The sequence below is a fragment of the Sinohyriopsis cumingii genome, chromosome 18 (assembly GCF_028554795.1).
Source record: "Sinohyriopsis cumingii isolate HCF-2022 chromosome 18, ASM2855479v2, whole genome shotgun sequence".
Classification (NCBI taxonomy): Eukaryota; Metazoa; Mollusca; class Bivalvia; order Unionida; family Unionidae; genus Sinohyriopsis; species Sinohyriopsis cumingii.
Genome location: NC_142978.1, coordinates 28,389,564 through 28,410,895, shown reverse-complemented (window position 1 = coordinate 28,410,895; position 21,332 = coordinate 28,389,564). Strand labels below are relative to the sequence as shown.

At 34.4% G+C, this 21,332-nt stretch overlaps 1 protein-coding gene across 4 annotated transcripts in view; it reads left to right on the top strand.

Annotated features, from left to right (window-relative positions):
* LOC149776290 (transmembrane protein 98-like) overlaps nt 1-21,332 on the top strand; it is a 106,176-nt gene that overhangs the window by 48,437 nt on the left and 36,407 nt on the right. The gene's annotated exons all lie outside the window — the stretch shown is intronic.

Below are 21,332 nucleotides of genomic sequence, written 5' to 3'. Positions count from 1 at the left end.
CCAGGTTATTGTCAGAAATTTTCATTTCCTTACCAGTCTCTCTGATTGCTAACAACTGTACTGATAGATGTTAGTGTTACTTAGACATTATCTTCAGATTATCAGAAATTTCATTTCCTGACCAGTGTCTAATTGCAAACAAGTGTACTGGTAGATGTGAAAGTTGCTTCTTCATTATAAATAATGTGCAAACAGCATAGATCCTTACCTGCTGTTATATTATGGGATAGAAGGTCTACAGGACTCACGGTACTAATTCATTTCCCATAGTAAACTTATGCAGATACCATGATATTAAAAATTCAGTAACTTTAAATTTCTGAGTGTTCATGATCAAATCTATATTTATTAATAATAGATGCATCCTGGATGACAGCTGTATAAAGAAAAGGATGTGAGCTGTGGCACTTTCTGGGCCTACATGTGTTTGAAACATGTGCTTTAAATTCTGCATTTTTAAAGAGTCAGGTGCTAATTTCAGTTATGAGTGTTCCAAACTTAAGACCGTTAAAGGACTGAAATTCCATCAATAAAACAATGTCTCTATTTATTTCAGTTACAAATAAACATTAGCTCTCAAAAGATTCTTTTAATAAAATCTAACTTTCATTATCAACCAATCCTGGCCAGCCAACTGGCTCTCATTTTTCCATACAATTAGTACTGTGTGTCCTACATCCCACTGTTATATTATGGGATAGGAGGTCTACATCCACACTTTTATGTTATGGGATAGGATGTCTACATCCACACTGTTATAGTACATAATAGGAGGTAAACATTCACACCATTATATTATGAAATTGGAGGTCTACATCCACACTGTTATATTATGGAATAGGAGGTCTACATCCACACTGTTATATTATGGAATAGGAGGTCTACATCCACACTGTTATATTATGGAATAGGAGGTCTACATCCACACTGTTAAATTATGGAATAGGAGGTAAACATCCACACCATTATATTATGAAATTGGAGGTCTACATCCACACTGTTATATTATGGAATAGGAGGTCTACATCCACACTGTTATATTATGGAATAGGAGGTAAACATCCACACCATTATATTATGAAATTGGAGGTCTACATCCACACTGTTATATTATGGAATAGGAGGTCTACATCAACACTGTTATGAAATAGGAGGTCTACATCCACACTGTTATATTATGGAATAGGAGGTCTACATCTACACTGTTATGAAATAGGAGGTCTACATCAACACTGTTATTTACGGAATAGGAGGTCTACATACACACTGTTCACATATCAATACACATTAGACACAGATAAATATGATGACAATCTAACTTTGGTAGTGAATGATTATCTCTTACCAACCTCCACACACTCATTACCGGTAATGATAACGAGGTACAGTAAAGACATGTTTTTATATAGAAATGTTGATTTTAGAGCTTATAAATATTTAATTGGAAAGATATTTATGAGCATCTGTAAAATTTTATAGCAAGAAAGAAGTCAGCTATTTATGAGATTTAAAGAAAAATTTCAGGATGTATATCAGAATGAAACATTTTTTATCACTGGTTCTGACAATAACAACAACAATAATTATTATTATTTAATATTATTGCAAGAATAGTTAACTTCATTATAATTTATTATTATGAGTATTAATTTTGATGCAGTTATCAGCTTGCTACTTCCAGACTGAATTTCAATTGAATTTAAAGAACCAGAGGAAATAAATAATTTAGAAACAAAGAAATCTATTGTATATTATGTTTTAAGAATCTTCTGCAGAAGGGCACTGTTAAATTATTGTTGTTTTTCCTTTGAGTGAAAATAATTATTCAATTAAAATTAAAAAACAATGTGCTGGATTATATTATTTTGTAAAGAGAAAATGTTATAGCATCAGAAAGAGTGTGTGAAGTAGGGAAAAATTAACCATAGCCTGGGGTTTTCTATATGCATTACCCATCAGATTACAAGGAAGTCTCTGAGCTTGATGCCCCATTGTTGTTAAACCTGCAAACCTCAGATCAGAGAGAAGAAAATAAATTGCCACATGACTTGTTTTTCATGAGAGTGATCAGTTTTCCTGATATAGGCAATTTAATTGCAGCAGGATAGACTGACTTGCTGATACCATAAAGGTAATAATTATCTTACAGCTGTCTAGTCAGATTAATGTCTCTTCACTTCTTTCACACCATATGAAAGTCTTTATATTGATTCCTGTCAACACTAACAATTCAATTGAATGGGGTAAATACCAGTAAATAACTTGCCAGAGAAATGTGTGTGTGTGTGAGACAAACTGATGACATACAGTGTAAAAATGCTTTACACTGGTCTTAATGCTTTTAGGGTTTACCTTTCCTTTTGCCAAAAGAAATTCTCTCACAAGCATTTAAATTTAGAATAAAGAATGTATAAACACAAAACAGGTGTGATTGTACTTGTTGCTAAAATATACCAAAAAAATATTTTTATGATAGGATTAAAACATTTTATAATACTTTATTTTATCTGCTGACCCCTCCCTTTTCAAACATTTTGCCACATATTTACTAAGGATATCTTTCTTTACTATTAATCCCATCCTGCCCACACTCAATCATTGGCTCAGAAGTATAATCAAATTAGCTAATGACTTTCCATTTGTAGCAAAGTGCTATCCAAAGTAGCTTCAGGATTCTTCAGAAAGCATTGGTTGAAATGCAGATCCCCACCATCTGTTACTTGCAAGCTTTATTGTGTAGAGAGCCTGAATTGCAAATCCCCACTGTTGCTAACTTGCAAGCTTTATTGTGTAGAGAGCCTGAAATGAAAATCCCCACTGTCACTAACCTGCAAGGGGCCCCGAGTGGCTGAGTGGTCTAAAGCGCTCACTGTTACTGATCACTGCCATCTCACCTCTGTCTGCATGGGTTCGAGTCTCAGATTTGGCCAATGTGGGTATGTCAGAAAGCTTGCCAGTATCTTCTCGTGGGTTGGTGGTTCTTTCTGGGGTTTTCCCGGGTTCTTCGTCTACCATTAATACTGGCCACCATGGATAGCCTATCATGTGCCGAAAAATGGCATTAAACCCTACAACAACAACAACTAACCTGCAAGCTTTATTGCATGGAGAGCCTGAAATGCAAATCCCCAATGTCACTAACTTGCAAGCTTTATTGTGTGGAGAGCCTGAAATGCAAATCCCCACTGTTGCTAATTTGCAATCTTTCTTTTGTAGAGAGCCTGAATTGCAAATCCCCACTGTCTGTAACTTGCATGCTTTATTGTGTCGAGAGCCTGACCCACTGTTTGTAACTTGCAAGCTTTATTGTGTAGAGAGCCTGAATTGCAAATCCCCACTGTCTGTAACTTGCAAGCTTTATTTGTGTTGAAAGCCCAACCCACTGTCTGTAACTTGCATGCTTTATTGTGTTGAGAGCCTGACCCACTGTCTGTAACTTGCAAGCTTTATTGTGTAGAGAGCCTGAATTGCAAATCCCCACTGTCTGTAACTTGCATGCTTTATTGTATTGAGAGCCTGACCCACTGTCTGTAACTTGCAAGCTTTATTATTTAGAGAGCCTGAATTGCAAATCCCCACCGTCTAACTTGCATGCTTTATTGTGTAGAGAGCCTGACCCACTGTCTGTAACTTGCAAGCTTTATTGTGTAGAAAGTCTGAATTGCAAGTCCCCACTGTCTGTAACTTGCATGCTTTATTGTGTAGAGAGTCTGAATTACAAATCCCCACTGTCTGTAACTTGCAAGCTTTATTATTTAGAGAGCCTGAATTGCAAATCCCCACCATTGCTAACTTGCAAGCTTTATTGTGTAGAGAGCCTGAAATGAAAATCCCCACTGTCACTAACCTGCAAGGGGCCCCGAGTGGCTGAGTGGTCTAAAGCGCTCACTGTTATGGATCACTGCCATCTCACCTCTGTCTACATGGGTTCGAGTCTTGGATTCGGCCAAAGTGAGTATGTGAGAAAGCTTGCCAGTATCTTCTCATGGGTTGGTAGTTCTTTCTGGGGTTTTCCCGGGTTCTTCCTCCACCATTAATACTGGCCGCCATGTATAGCCTGTCGTGTGCTGAAAAATGGCATTAAACCCTACAACAACAACAACTAACCTGCAAGCTTTATTGCGTGGAGAGCCTGAAATGCAAATCCCCACTGTCGCAAAGTTGCAAGCTTTATTGTGTAGAGAGCCTGAAATGAAAATCCCCACTGTTGCTAACTTGCAAGCTTTATTGTGTAGAGAGCCTGAATTGCAAATCCCCACTGTCTGTAACTTGCATGCTTTATTTTGTAGAAAGCCTGACCCACTGTCTGTAACTTGCAAGCTTTACTGTGCAGAGAGCCTGAATTGCAAATCCCCACTGTCTGTAACTTGCAAGCTTTATTGTGTAGAAAGCCTGACCCACTGTCTGTAACTTGCAAGCTTTATTGTGTAGAGAGCCTGACCACTGTCTGTAACTTGCAAGCTTTATTGTGTAGAGAGCCTGAATTGCAAATCCCCACTGTCTGTAACTTGCATGCTTTATTGTGTAGAGCTTGAATTGCAAATCCCCACTGTCGCTAACTTGCAAGCTGTTGTTTATAGTCAGAAATGTTACTGTTATAAAATTTTGCAATAAGTGAACATTGGGATTAGTGATCAAAGGTCATTTAAGTTGCTCTGTTTAATAAATGTTTGTGATAGACTTCTGTAAAATGTTTTAAAAATGTGACAGTTTCATGTAATGATAGTTTACCTAATTTTGTATCCCTTTTTCAAATTTGAATGAATCAAAATACAGATTGTTTAATGCATTCATAGAGGTGACTGCAATTATTAATAAAGGTCAGTTAACTTAAATGATTGATATATTGTTAAATAGAGGTACCACAGTATATTTATCTTTGTAGACAGCAGTTGTATATAGAGGAATTGCTTGTGTCAAGTGAAAAATGGATATATCTCTTTGATTAGGTGAAAATATTTTAGTTTTTCACCCATAAGATGCAATATATCCATTCACTTGGAACAAATAAGTTTTGTTTTAAATTTATGCTCATATAGATTCAGGTTAGCAAGTAATGAATGTCCCAGCATAAAATAATAAACAGCACAACATTTATTCAATAGATTTCTTAGTTTTAAGAAAATTTATAAAGTTTTTTCAAAGTGTTACTACATGGTATATGTCTTGGAATTCCAAAGTAAAAAAATGAAATTGGATAAGGACTGAGTAAAGTAAAGGGGACTCATTGTGTACATTATCCAAAACAGGACTCCTTCTGTAGGCTGTCAGAAACATGGTTAAATGTGTAGACAATGAGAAACCAGGCTAAATGTGTAGACAATAAGAAACAGGGCTAAATGTGAAGACTGTGAGAAACAGGGCTAAATGTGTAGACAGTGAGAAACAAGGCTAAATGTGTAGACAATGAGGAGCAGGGCTAAATGTGTAGACAATGAGAAACAGGGCTACATGTGTAGACAGTGAGAAACAAGGCTAAGTGTAGACATTGAGAAATAAGGTTAAATGTGTAGACAGTGAGAAACAGGGTTATATGTGTAGACAATGAGAAACAAGGCTAAATGTGCAGACAATGAGAAACAGGGCTGTATGTGTAGACAATGAGAAACAGGGCTATATGTGTAGACAATGAGAAACAGGGCTAAATGTGTAGACAATGAGAAACAGGGCTATATGTGTAGACAATGAGAAACAGGGCTGTATGTGTAGACAATGAGAAACAGGGCTATATGTGTAGACAATGAGAAACAGGGCTAAATGTGTAGACAGTGAGAAACAGGGCTAAATGTGTAGACAGCGAGAAACAGGGCTAAATGTGTAGACAATGACAAACAGGGCTAAATGTGTAGGCAATGAGAAACAGGGCTAAATGTGTAGACAATGAGAAACAGGGCTATTTGTGTACATTTTAAGCATTACACATTAATCTTCTCTTTAACACCTGACTACATGTAGACATGACCCAGCACTTGATTCATTAAGTTTAAAGTATATCCATTAAGTAATATTATACCATTTTCTTGCACTCCATTGCTCCATATTTCACATTTCATTTACCAATGCCACTCGTGACAGATTAAATTTAATGTCAGGCAAAGTATATAATGATCTTAGAGTGAAAGCAGGACTTTACCAACCATAGCTCAAGGATATTTACCGTGATTTTGATTTTAAGACTTGTAAAAAGATGTCACTGATAACAAGTTTTGAGACAGTCTTTAACTGTGTTGAGTTAATTGAGTGAATTAATGACTGAAGTCAGCTTTACTGTAAATATCCTGTTGGTGGTTCCCTATTTAAAAGAACCACCATTTCTTCATTGCATTACCTTGAGCAGGCAACAGTTAATAATAATAATAATGAGGACTTTGTATAGTGCCTAATCTTTAGAAGCTCTAAGCGCTTTACAACATTAGACAACACCTATAAGATAAAAAACATATAATGACATGATTACAAAAACAAACACCATGAAATTAGAAAACATTAAAAAACATGCTGAGAATATTTAAGGTAGAAAACATTATTAGGTCTTTAAGTTTGTTCTTGCAGTCAAAAAAAGTGAGTTTTGAGAGCCCTCTTGAATGTGATCACTGTGTCTTTATGTCTAAGTTCAGTGGGCAATTCATTCCACGTTGCTGGGCCCTGGTATGCAAAAGAATGCTGTCCATATGACTTTGTTTTTAAAGCAAATTCCTCTTGACTGTTAACAAGAACAAAGAAGAGCTGACAATCAGTTCCTCACCAATGTTAAAGAAAAAAAACAATTACTTTCCACCATTAATCATGCATATTAGGGCCCTACATTGACATTTAGTAAAGGTGATGCTGATGAGTAATCAGATAAGGCCACCATTACTCTGGATTAAAATACTTCTGTTTTCTTCATAAAAGTGGCTGAACAGATTTTTATCAAGTTTGACTGAAAGAATCCTGACATGAAGACTCTTCTGATTTATACAGCAACTGGCCGTAAGGTGATGTGAGACTATGGTATGGCTATGCAACTGTCATGTGTCATCCATCATATCATGTGCCTGTCAGTGGTTGCTTGTTAATACTCTGGAGTCCATATTTTTGATCCGATTTAAATGAAACTTGGGTTACTGGTTTGTGTCATAAAAATGTTAGGTGAGTTTGATATTGAGCAAGATCAGTGCATACTAATGAGGTGATCTTGCACCTGATTAGCTAATCTTGTTTCCATTATAGAGGCCATATTTCTGATTCCATTTTAATCAAATTTGGCATACTGTAAACAAAATTCATGTAATTTATGTACCCTGTAATTTTTTGTACACAAACCAGCTTTAAAAAAATAATTTTTTAAGTTTATCATATTTTTTCATACATAGCACTTTGTATTTGTCAGAAAATCTTTTAAATTATCATACATTAAAGTTCTACCAAGAAGATTTACGTTTGCAAAAAAGATCAAAATGCCATATTGCCATTTTGCTTTTACGAAACTTAATGAGAATATAATTATGATCATATACAGTTAAGGTGGGTTTTGTGGTTGTTTTATTGTTTTTTTAAATTACTTTTCAACCTTATATTTTGATTTGTTAAAATCAGGAAGCTTCCTGTTTCAAACAGCGACAAAAATTTGCAGAGGTATGATTTAGATACATGTTTGTACAAGGACGAGATTATTAGTTTGCTTAGTGTATTATATAAATAGTCATTAACTTAGATTTGTTTTATTTGACTCAAGAAGTTCACATTTCAATCGGCTTTGAAAAAATACAGATGTATGATATCGATATGTCAAACTATGAATACATTTTTGGCTGAGAACATGTTTCATATAATACCAAATGAGAAACAAAACTATTTGCTGCCTCAAATAAAACTGACCCTAACTTACTTTTTAGCTTTGCATATCGCAGTGAATAATGAAATCCCTTTTCATTATTCACTGTGATATGCGAAGCTAAAAAGAAATAATCACCATTCATAGTCATACAGAAAGGCTTTTAATAATCTCTTATGGAAATGGTAATTCGTTTGTTAATATACTCCCATTCATCGATCCGTCCTTATTTGTATACTTTACTGGTGAGAAAAGACAATGATTGATGCATAACTCTCTTATTGTCATTTCAATATCTACTGGTGTTTTTAAAATAAATGGACAAAGGCCTTTACAGAACATATCCTTAAATATTATCATTAATTAGTTCACTTTATTAAGACCATCACTGTAACAAAACATCATGTCTGTTTTAAAATGAGCCTGGAAGCCCATTTGATGTTTTCTTGTCCAACAAAACTTACATCTCAATAATGTACATGCTAAAGTGAAGACCACAGACCATTGGTCAATTAGTCTTACTGTTTCATTATAGTCATACAAACATGAGATATAAACACCTTTCTTGTACTTTTTTGACTCAGATATAATTAACATTTGATTGAAAATCTGTTCTATGATACACACCTATATTGTTATCTTTACAAATAACAAGCAATGCATATGATCCGAGTCCTTACAACATCTGCTGTATGGACAATGGCTGTGATAGCACATTGACTGATTTTCTTTTCCCTAAAGATAGCCTCATTTCCCTATTGGTAGCCTCGCTGATTTGACTTCTTATATGGAATTTTGCTCTCTCTTGTACACTCACAAATGCATTAACTCTAACCATTTTTTTCCCCCAAGTTTTTTTATTTATTGCAATTTGACAACGAGATCAGTGTAAGATTGCAAGTTGCAGTTAATTTCTGGACAACTTGGGCTACAACGTTGGATTCACATTTACAGATAACTAATACCCACAACTAATACACATTCAGACCATCTTAATCATTGTGCCAGCATAACAGATTCACAGCTACAAAGTATGTTGTAAATGAAAATGAGATTACACGCTGCGACATTATCATTTCAGCCGTCTCTCTCTTGTTTACTAATAACAAGAAAAGTCTTTTGAGTACTTTTATTTTTATTGTAATTGGATACTTTACAATGAGAAAATACTGAGACAAAATGAGTTTGTTTATTTTATAATTTAGCACCATTAGATTGTCGAGTATCATGTGTTCCATTAACTTTGTTCAGGTATGATCCTTTTATTTTTCATACCACAAATTGATAGTTATTAATTTTACATATAATTTGTTGTCTCTGAAAATTACATGAAATAGTGTATATCATTAGATCATAAAGATCTTGGATAAGTTTGATAATGGGTGAGATCCATACTAATTTGATCATGTGGCTTATTGGCTGTAACATCATATTTCTGATCTAATTTTGTTCAAATTTGAAATAAGGTCTTTTATTGTCATGAATTTAGTTTGGTTAAATAACAAGTAAGATCCACTCATATTAATGACATGATTTGCATCTGATGGCCACTCTAAAATCCGGATATTGGATCTAATTTTGATAAAATTTGGAATATATACTTATGTCATCAAGGTCTCAGATAAATTTAATATTGAGCAAGTGCCGTGGAAATTAATGGAATGATCTTGCATCTGATTGGCTGTTTTGTTATATTTTTATGCCATATTGCTGATATAATTTTCATCTGACTTGGAATATACGATTATGTTATCAGGATCTCATGCAAGTTTGATAATCAGCAAGATGTGTGCATATTAATGAGTTGATCTTGCATCTGATTGGCTGAGGTTAGTGCCACTCTGGAGGCCAGATTTCTGATCTTAATTTAATTCAGAATTGAAATACAGGATATCATCAAAATCTTAGATGGATTCCATAATGTGCATATAATGATGTAATATTTAATCTGATTGGCAGAGCTTGTTACCACTCTGCAAAGTATATTTGTGATCAGTTTTGATACAACATGAAATATTTGCATATATCATCTTCAGTTATATAAGTAATGAGCAAGTATCACACATTAATGAAATGATCTTGCATATGATTGGATGAGCTTTTTTAACAAATGAAGAAAAAAATGCTGCAGGACTGGCAAAAAGCTCAGCTAATCAGATGCAAGATCATCTCATTAATATGCATTGATCTAACCTACTTTTGAAAGTTCCAAACATAAGCCCATGTTCCAACTTAATCAAATTCAGATCAGGATTATGGCCAGATTATGACTTCAGTTATGAGCATATTAATTATGCCATTATCTTTAGAAATAATTTTGTAATACAATAGATAAAATTGACAGGACATAAAATTTGGGATATATATTAAAGAGGATGTATTCTTACAGTAATATATAAAGCCTGCAAAGTGAAATGTTTAACTCTTACATTACATAAGCCCAGTGAGTGATATCAGGCCCACTTGGGCCTCTTGTCTTAATTATACTGTCCAATATTGCTGCCATTATTAAAGTTGACCAAATTTCACAGAGTCTTGACATAAAGTCTTTCAGGTTTGCACAAATGATGCTAGTCTACCTTCTAATAAGTTGCCATTAAAAAATATTTAATAAAACTTTTAAATGTAAGAAGAGATCCTACTAACCCATTCATTTTGGTTTACATTTGGCTTTTAGGCAAATTGCAGCCAGGTGAGTGACCTTAAGACATTAACCCCTTTAGGTTTTTGTCATTTTCGCTTGAAAATCGAGTAGGAAACACATTTTGAAAGCTATTTCTGAATAGATCTGAAAACACCAAATCCCAGGTGATCTTTCAATAACATACTGCCAAATTGTGTTAGAAACCTCATTTTTCATTGGCCTTTTGGCTCGTGCATGAGCAGAAGGGTAAAAATTGGAGTTCCTGGGTTTTTTTTGGTTTTTTTGTGCTAAATGGAGCCATTATTTTTGTATTGAGACCACTCTTTGTTCCAAATGCCCATCTTATCCTACTTTTTGCAAAGGTTCATCTGTCTGTTTGCAGTTCATACCAGTTTGCCTTAGATCTGAGACCAAAAAATCTAAAATCCAAACAAACTCGGATTCTGACCAACAGCAAATTTTGGGTAGAAAAAAAGTCCAAAAAATGAGGTTTTTTTTTATCTGTATTTTGTAGTACAGCTAGATATTCCAGATTATTTGGTATCATTGTAGAGCTACATCTGTCTACCTTTCTATAATACCACCCAATTTAGTGTATTATGCATGACCATGACACTACAGAGCTCGGCAGTATGCTACTACCTCCTGCCACGTTAACTCGTCGCTAGGGGTTAATGTGTTAAGATCCACTTTAGCTATTTGTTGGATAGGTCTCAGTGAAATGAGTGATCTCATGCCCATTTGGTCATTATAAAGTACATTGGACTGAGTATTTACAAGCCAGATAGAGAACTATTGTAACTTTGTCAGACTAGAACTTAAAATAATAGATAAAATATTAAAAGTTTAGGAAGTATGAAGGTTTATGAAAAGATCCCTCTTATGTCTATTTTTTTTTTTTTTTTTTGTGTCAGACATTTGTCTGGTTGTGAGAAATTTCACTTTGTTTATCCTACACTGTAGATGATGGAGAAAAAAAAGCCAGTGAAATTGGGCAGGCAGCAGTTGTGTTCTACCTTTATTTACACCTCAATGGAGAGATGTTATCTGTTACTGTAAAGTAGTAATATATAAATCCACATGAGTGCCAGAGACATTTGTTGATGTTGACATTGATTATACTTGATTAGAGAGGATAGATCAAAGGTACTTTGTGTATAATTTGCCCTGTTAAGTGGTAACTCTTTAATCCACCTCAATGTCAAATTACTGTTAAAAACTATCTGAGTGCCAGAGATATCTTCCCTTAAGTTGTTTCAAACTGTACATGTATGTGCTGCATTTGTAGGAGTTTGATGCATATGGTTTGCATATCAGCACAGTATAGGTCATATGGTTGTTATTATAGAAGGAACAAAAGAAAATAAGAATGCCCAAACAGACTACTGGAACCCTGCACATATAAACTATAGTCCTTCAAAGAGATTATATGCTGTTACACATTCAGAAGGACTGCCATTTAGTGCCCCTGTAATCAAATAGATAGACCTGTAAATGGGGCAGTGCTGATGGACCAGTTTAGAGCATGATCTCTTTCCCTGAACCTATGACCCCTTGAGGTAATAGAAGCTACAAGTGGTAGCATTTACCTAACAGCTGTAGCAGAACTACTGGCATACCACTCCCCTTTTCATGGTTTTAGGAAGAATCCAGACCTTGATGCTTACAATCAGAAATAAGTAGAGGTACACTGTTCCTGTGGCCTAAGTGGTTAGAACATCCACCTCAGATGCAGGAGGTTACGGGTTTGAACCCTGGCCAAGTCATTCCAAAGACTTGTAAAATTGGTACTGCAGCTGCCTCGCTTGGCACTCATCTTTAAGGGGTTAGTGTTAGGACTGGTCAGCCTGGTATTAGGATAATGTAACCGGGTGGGACATCAAGTTACACGTCTGCTGCATGATACCCCAGTGCTAAACATCACTGTAAACTGTCATGCTGCAGGCATCATAGTGATATGACTGATTTTTTTATAAAGCTATGTTATATATCCAAATCACCCACACACAGCAGAAATACTGCACTATAACACCAATGTCAATAATGAACAGTAGGGTAGCTGACATCCATGGTTTTTCACAGAAGTTTGTATTTCCATAAGCAACATAATTTCAATCTAAACTTGTATTGATCCCACCTAGTTGGACTTTTGCAAGGAGTATTGATGTTTCCTTTTGTTTTTTGTTGTTGGACAGATCATGTTATCAATCATGTTGTGCAACTGAATCTCTCTGTCTCCCTGGACCCTCCCTCTCTCTCTCTCTCTCTCTCTCTCTCTCTCACATTTACTGTAGTGTAAAAGTATGGCCAAATATACCAAGTATGTGACCATTTGTAATAAGTTTCTGAAGCAATTAGTGTTTATCATGCACAATTTACAGTTTGTTATGACTATTAAACACATGAACATCAATGTGACTAGATAAAATGACACTCAAAACAACCAATGAAATTAAATTTCAACTGAAGCTTGTCTGACAAAAAAGCCATCTATCTCATACATAAGGTGTTCTTGAAAGTAAAAGTTGAAGCTACATGAACTAACTTATATAACTGAACACAAAATATCCAAACATCGATAAGCATGCTGTATATGTTGGATTATAAGTTTAAATGAAGCAATTGCAAGCTGATGGAGGCATAGTTTGCATATTTTAATAGCAGTTGGCTGAGCCAGCCATAAGCCTAACAGTTAAATAGATTTTCCATACAACTTACAGCAGGTCATTTAGCTGTTCTACAAAGTTCATGTATATTTTATCACTGACTTTAACAGGGTTGTCATTTCAAAATTGTATACAAAAATTGTCTTTTTCATTATTTAATAAAAGTCACAATAATAGTCTCATAGAGCTGCAGTGTGCCCTGGTAAAAGGTGGCATGGATCATATAACCATGTAATGATGATCTCATTGCATGCTGTGCCAAAAGCATTGATTCTACAAAAGTAGACCTCACTATTTTAAAATGATTCATTTAATTTACTTTTATTTTGAATGGTTAGCACATTCATTGGATGGATTTTTATTACAGTACAGTATAGGACAGGGAAAGTATTGTTAAGTTGTAAATTTTGATGGCTTATGTATATACAGTGTATATTCTTGGTGTAAATCACTTAATTATGCTGTAATGTGGATGTGTATTAGGATATAAAGATGAATAAAAAGGAAACAGTTTTTTGGTAGGTGACAATTAAATATAAGTTACACTTTCAACTTCAGTGATTTCAATTCATTGGTGAAGGAGATACAGTGTAGTGTGAATTTTTTTCTTGTTTTGTATTTTAGACATACTAATTCATCGGCTTGGTAAGATGTAGTCATTTTGACACCAAATTCATTTTGTGCTGGCTGTTTTATAAACGTTCAAACCCTCATTTTAGTGATAGATGGTAAGATAGCATTAGTGTTGATATAAATAAATTTGATTTCCAAGTTATCTTATTAGATCCATTCATTTGCCTAGAATAGTTTTCCAAGGATCATCATAATGAATTTGTAAAATGTCATCAGACAAGCACTAAATGCAAATAAAATACCATATATAGTCCATTATAAGGCCAGTCCAATAATGTACCAGCAGATCTGGATCTATACAGTTTGTTGGGGTTATTCAGTAGAACAAAAATCATAGCCCCTGATCTGCTGCACAGTATGCACCAGCAGATCTGGATCTATACAGTTTGTTGGGATTATTCAGTAGAACAAACATCATAGCCCCTGATCTGCTGGACAGTATGCATTAGCAGATCTGGATCTATACAGTTAGTTGGGATTATTCAGTAGAACAAACATCACAGCCCCCGATCTGCTGCACATTATGCAGTAGCAGATCAGGGTGTATGTTGCATGCAGAGAGACATGACTTGGGTATATTAGAGGTACCATTAAAGGTAGACTTTCTTTTGAAAAGCTTGATAATTAGACTATCCTGCTGCATCTGAAAGGTTTACTGATTTATAGCCTAAAAGTTTGTGCTTACAAAGGAGGAAACTTATCTATATAATTATAAAATGTTATGAAACTGGATATTGTTGGCTTCCCACTCACACCCATATTAAGAGTAATGAAACAGAGCAGACCAAGCTTATCTTAGTTTTTGATTGGAAGATCCCATATATAACAAATCTTGGACTTTTATAAGAATGTGGTTTATGTACAAGTTTTGATCCTGTTTTAAGGACTTTATCCATTTAAACTATTAATGGATTTTGGCATTTTTTCCATTTACTTTTTATCTTGTATGAGGCAATATTTACTTTTATTTTTTTCAAAAAGATTTTAGCAGTTTTGAATCTTTATGTATTTGCAACTTCTTTTTATTCACAATTATCTCAAAGGACTACATATTTAAATAAATTTTAAACAGTTTATCTTGTAAAATTTGTAGCATTTCTTACATGCCTGCCATAATGTGGGGTTTATTATGTTATGATATTGTTCATCCATCCATTTGACTGTTATCAATTTCATTTTCACAAAATAGCATCTACAGATACCAAACTTTGTGCATGCCTTACACTTAGGGTAAAGAAGAAAGCTGTCAATTTTGAGGGTTTAAAAAAATGGAATAGGTAAAGGGTGCTGTAATTGAAAAAAAATAGCTTCTGCACAATAACTTGAGTTTTCTATCATCTTTACCAGACTCTGCAGATGGCTTGCGCTTGGCACAAGAATGAAGCCACATGATTTCAGGGTCAAAAGGTCAAAAGTCAGGTTGACTGTGAAAAGATGAATTCTGGTTTCTAAACTGCAACAATACTTATGTATCATATACCTTGAGAAAAGTTTGCATATGGATTATATTTGGGGTGAGGAAATATTTTTTGATTTCAGGTCAAAGGCCATAGTCACTGTATTTAAATGGAAGAAAATGGTTTTCACATGAGTTGTTACCATACTATTTGCATGTCTTGCACTTTGAATAAGGAAACATCCTGTTAGTTTTGGGGTAAAACGTTAAGTGGCAAAGGTCACTGTGTCAAAAAGATGAAAACTTGCCAAACAATAACAAGTTCTCCACCGTATATACTTTATGGATAAGGTCAAATAATTAAGAATCCAGCCAATAAGAAAATGGTTTCCACACCATTACTTGAGTTCTCTAACATATGTGCTAACCAAACTTTGTGGATGGCTTACACTTAGGGTATGGAAGAAGCATATTGGTTGCAGGGTCAAAAGGTCAAAGATTTAAGTCACTGTAATTGAAAGATGAAAAATGGTTTTTTGTACAATATTTCTACTTCATGTGCCTTTGGTTGGTTTGCACTTTGGGTAAGGAAGAAGCTTATCATGCTTGGGATGAGAAGGTCAATGTTCAAGGTCACTGTATGAGAAGAAATATAGTTTCCTCACGGTAACTTCTCCATCACATTTGGTTACCATGCTCTGTGGCTCCCTTGCATTTGGGATAAGAAAGAACCCTATTGATTTTTATGGGGTCAAAAGTTCATATGTCAGGATCAACGTGACTGAAAGGAGAAAAATGGTTTCTGCACAAAAACACTGGTTCTGCATTGCATACTTGTGCGACTGTTTGTAGATGGCTTGCACTTGGTGTAAGGTAGAATCCTTTTGATTTTGGCATCAGAAGTTCACAAAGGTCAATGTAACTGACTGAAAGAAAAAAATCGTTTCAGCACAACAACATTAGTTCTGTGTCACTGACCTGGACCAAGCTTTATGGATGGCTTACACATGGGGTAAGGAAGAAGCCTATTGATTTGATGTTGTTAGTAAGTAACAGAAAAGAGTGAAAGCCAACAAGATTCGTAAAATTCAACAAATAATTTATTTTCCTAGAATACAAAGTGAAAATTTAAAAAGAACTCAACAGTATTGTGAATTAAATCCCAAATAATCCTAAACATTCTATTACCAATCCTAATGAATAAATTTCTAATTATATTCCAGTGGTGTTGATGTGCCTGTAGCAGCTTGTGACATAGAGATGTGCCAACATGTTTTTGAGGAATACAATAATATAATGTATGATGTCCTTGTCTGAATTTGCTATAATTCCAGGTTAATGTCTCTGTCCAGGAATATTATTAAACACTTTGTAATTCCAGTGAATACTAATTTGAATAAATCCAAAAAAAAACTGAACACAACAGTACAAATAATTTTCTGCTTTAGATGGTATCACAAGAATGAATAATATCTCAAGTAAACAACATTAAATAAAAAAACTTAGACACAAAAGTAGAACCAGGATGATGGTCAAAAGCCCATTTCTAGAAAATTCCAAGTTGTCAGCAAGATAGAATCTGTTAATAAAATTATATTAAAAACATGGTAAACATAAGGTAAACCAGCCTTTTTCATGGGGGGGGTGGGATTTCAGGGTTGCAGACTCAGATTAAGATAAACATGTTTACATTGATAATGATCTGAAGATAAACATGTTTACATTAATAATGATCCGAAGATAAACATGTTTACATTAATAATGATCTGAATATTTGGTCCACACTCATAAAGAAAATGTTAGCTATGTATTCTGCTTACAAAATCAGTATTACTGGTCAGGTTAACAATGAACTTTATTCTGGACAGGGACAAGTACCCAGTACTAAATACAATTCTATATAGCATGTAATCATGGAGAAAAAGATTACAAACAAGTTAAATATACATAAGAGTGCGTAAAGATAAAAAAACGTGACTATTATGACTGAAAGAAGAAATATATGGGGCCATTTACAGTCACTATTCCTGCACTGTTTGCAGTACATATACCTTCATTCCCTTTATAGTACATAGATATAAAATTGTGCTTCCCACCTTCCCATTTTCATTATAGTTTGTGTATAAAATGATGGAATCTTATTTCTCCTGCAATGAATTTTTTCTCCTTCATTTTGATGAATGACTTATTAGGTCAAAGATTTTTGAAAGCTAAATACATGGGAGGGTACATCACCATACAGTTTCTAGGCAAGACTAGTGTTTGTCCTTTCCTCTTTGTATGCAACCTTTTCACTGTTTTTTTTAAAGCAGCTAGCTGAAATGGAAAAGTATCATGCAAGGTCAATTCAACAATATAGCAACCTCACACACCCCTCCCCACAAGAGTTATGGTCTTATGAAAGTTTTGATTGACTGCAGTGTTACAATTAGTAAAATTTGTAAGGTTTTAAAACCCAGTGGTAATTAGCAGTAGTAGTAGTAGTAGTAGTTTAACTGCAAGTCAGCACAATACTGGCAATATGGCGCATATAATTTAAAATATTTCAACATAAATAATAGGAAAAAATACATATACAAATAAAGCTTCCAAATTTACACAGATATGAGGTACTAAACGACAAAAGTTAACAGGTAAAAAAATGTATAAAATTCTTTCAAGTGTATATATGAGAGATAAAGGTAAAAAGTGCAGAAGCCATAGAGTTTGGAACAGTTAATGACAGCACTGTCATGTTATATTTATTGTTTGGGTTTGCTGATAAAGCAGGATTTAGCATACAGGAGTGCTACCTTGCTGTGTATGTGAAATCTAACTGCAAGTTGACAATGCAAGAAATAAATTGTATCATGGCCCCATCCTTCGTTTGATTGACTGAGATCAGTATCACAGAATTGTGTGCACAAAGATACAATTATACTCCATTTCATCTAAATATGGTATGATTCATTTTGGATAGCTATTTTTGTTCATAATTCCCTGTGATTGTCTTTCTAAGAGTGTTTCATGCTTCACACAAATAACAAAAACTTTCTTCTTCTTTGAAATAGGTATAATTAATTGAATAAAGAAGAAATATTTAACACATTTATTTATTGTAGATCAATCAATACATCTTGATTTTTTCAATATTGGACATTTCATTGTGCAAGTTACAGATGATAGAATATTTTGACTTGCTCACTTCTGTGAAGTACAGTATAGGTAAAATATTGTACCACTAACAGCATTTGTGTTGGCACTGGTGTCTGCACATGTACAAACATAATGCATATGTACAAACATAATGCACATATACAAACATAATGCACATGTACAGATGTAATGCATATGTACAGTCTGGGGAAGTTACTGATGGGGGGCTAACTTTGCAGTGCATGTACATTAGTTGAATGTACTGTATTGGTTATGCATTTGAGTTTAGCTCATATTTTGGCACACTGTATAAATACTGTGTAACTGAAGTCACACATGTAGGTAGGTCACTGTGACACACACACACACACCCCTACTATATATATATATATATATATATATATATATATATATATATATATATATATATATATATATATATATATATATATATATATATATATATATATATTTATTGTAGGTGCCCACCTTGTGGGGGTGGGTTAATTGGTGGATTGTATGCATTTGTAACGCACCTCTCTTCGTAAAGGGTGTGGGTTGATTGACGGATTGTACCTGCTTTCAATGTGTCCGCTTTATTCGGTTCTCGTTATCTAGGAGATGATCGCCCTCGGTGTTATTGCCCGGATCGAGTAAACTTATAGGTAGAATAAATAGCAATGTGAGCAGATATATAAATAGAGAACAGAATGACATGAGCCCCCATATATGAAAACAATAATTTAATCAGTTACATAAACAATTCTGATAACACATTACATTAGAAAGATACACTTCTATTTTAATTAAATCTTTCACCGAATTTCAAACACAAATATATTTATATAAATAGTCAATCCGTTTAAATTATAGAATTGGTTCATCATAGAATCGAGTGAACAATCGAAGTCATTGCCTTGTACAACTTCATAACCTGTGTATTCCAGTTTACTCCTGCTTCACTGGGGTGGTTGTTCCTCTCAGTCCTTCCACTCTTTTGTTTTTCTCTTTCAATATTCCTACTGTCTTGCCTCTTTCCTGCCCTCAAACTTTGTGTGGGTAGGTGGATACATAAGCATGTAGATGCGTAGATACTTGTATCAGTAGGTATGTGGGTACATCAGTGGATATGTCACTGTATATGTCAGTAAAGCTATTTCCCCTTGTGCTTCAAGCTTTTTTCGCTTATTCCAACAGAATTGTGTCCGTTAACTTTCCAGACATCCAGCCCCTTTGGTAAATGTTTTACAAGAGAATTTCTTCCAAATTTACACTCAGAGTCTCTTATAGTTTCACTCTTGCAGGAAAAATTGCAGACTGATTAGGCTTTTCTATGGGGGGATATTTAAAGCCCAAGGAATTTCATATGGGAAACATGCCCCTTATTTAGCATAACCAGTCAGGGTTAAATACATTTGCTGCCTTTTATTACTAGATGCCAAAATTGGGGTCAGCCTGACCTCTACTTTTCCAAATAACTCTTCTGGAGAGCTTCAGATTCTGACAGTTCCAATATGAAATCGAAGTTAAACATTCCCTTTCTAGTAGTCTAGCAGCTAAATAAATAAAGGCTTAATTAAGAATCACTTCATCTCCTGACACAAACATTAGAAATCATTGCAGTATAGCGATTTAATAAGCACCTTTCCCCATAAATCAAATTAATTGTTCTCTGGCCCAAAGTAATATGCTTCCGTATATGTGTGTGTGTGTGTCTATATATAGATATATATATATATATATATATATATATATATATATATATATATATATATATATATATATATATATATATATATATATACATACATACATACATACATATACATATTCACACACACACACATCATGCTTCACTTTCTTGCTTTAGTTTTGTGTTTCAAGTTTATATCATAAGCTCTGTGCCTGCTAGAATCAATTTGAATCATCAAAATAGATGATTGTACACATCGCCTATAGAACCACATCCTTACCACTAAAGAGTGTGACTGCTCCAGTGGCTTAGTGGCTAGAGTGTTCACCTCGGATGCAGGTCATGGGTTTGAACCCCAGCAGAGTCATAACAAAGACTTCAGTTCAGTTTTGTGTTTTCTTCTTGCTGTGTTCACAATAAAATATCTGACTATGTCATTGTATGTATCTATATGAAGCCACACCATTACAGCAAAAGAATGTCCAGGTGATAGTATCATACTTTAGCTAATAACCAGATGAGTTTCTAAGCACCCTATATACATACTGTTGTACATAGATTCATGAAACTTTGTGGGTGATGCATCTTTATGAGTACTATACCTTTGTAACAAAACTAGGTCACTGTTTCGTATTTCATGCTTTACTGAATTGGGTTCAGCATCAAGCACTGGTCATGTCAGAATGATTTAATGAAATGTTTGTTGTTGTTGGACTAGTGTTACACCCATACAACAAAAGAAGGTTGGGGTGACCTACATTTCACATCAGTGCTTATTTAAGTTTATTGCTTGTAGCTCATGGGGACACTGGTTGTTCTGTTTATTAACTCTATAGCGCGTTTATAAAATTGATCTTGATGCTTCATGAGAATATGGTTTTTTATGAATATTATATCAATGGCAAGTAAATTAACAATCATTTCAGAGTGAATTTTCTTTTTCTTTTGTTGCCTGTTTAAGCATCTAGTGATCACTCCAGTTAAGGTGTGTAGAAATCCTTCTGAAATGGATAATTACAGACTTTATGTCATCATGGAAATTGCAGAATTTAGTCCTATATTACAGATCCTATGGCTGGTAATTCAGATTTTCATAGTTGATGCATCTCTGCATTTTTAACATTTCAGTTACTTTGGTTGAGTTTGATCTTTTTACTGTTCTTGTTTTAATCATCAAACTAGGTTATTGTATACATCTCTCTTAGCACCACATCCATACCAGAAAAGATCACTGTGACCCGTTTTTCACATTTTACTGGCTTGTTTTAGTTTTTGTGTTTAGTTAATGAATGCATAGGTCTTTGACATACTATGGACACACTCTCCAGTCCAGAATCATGAAACTTGTA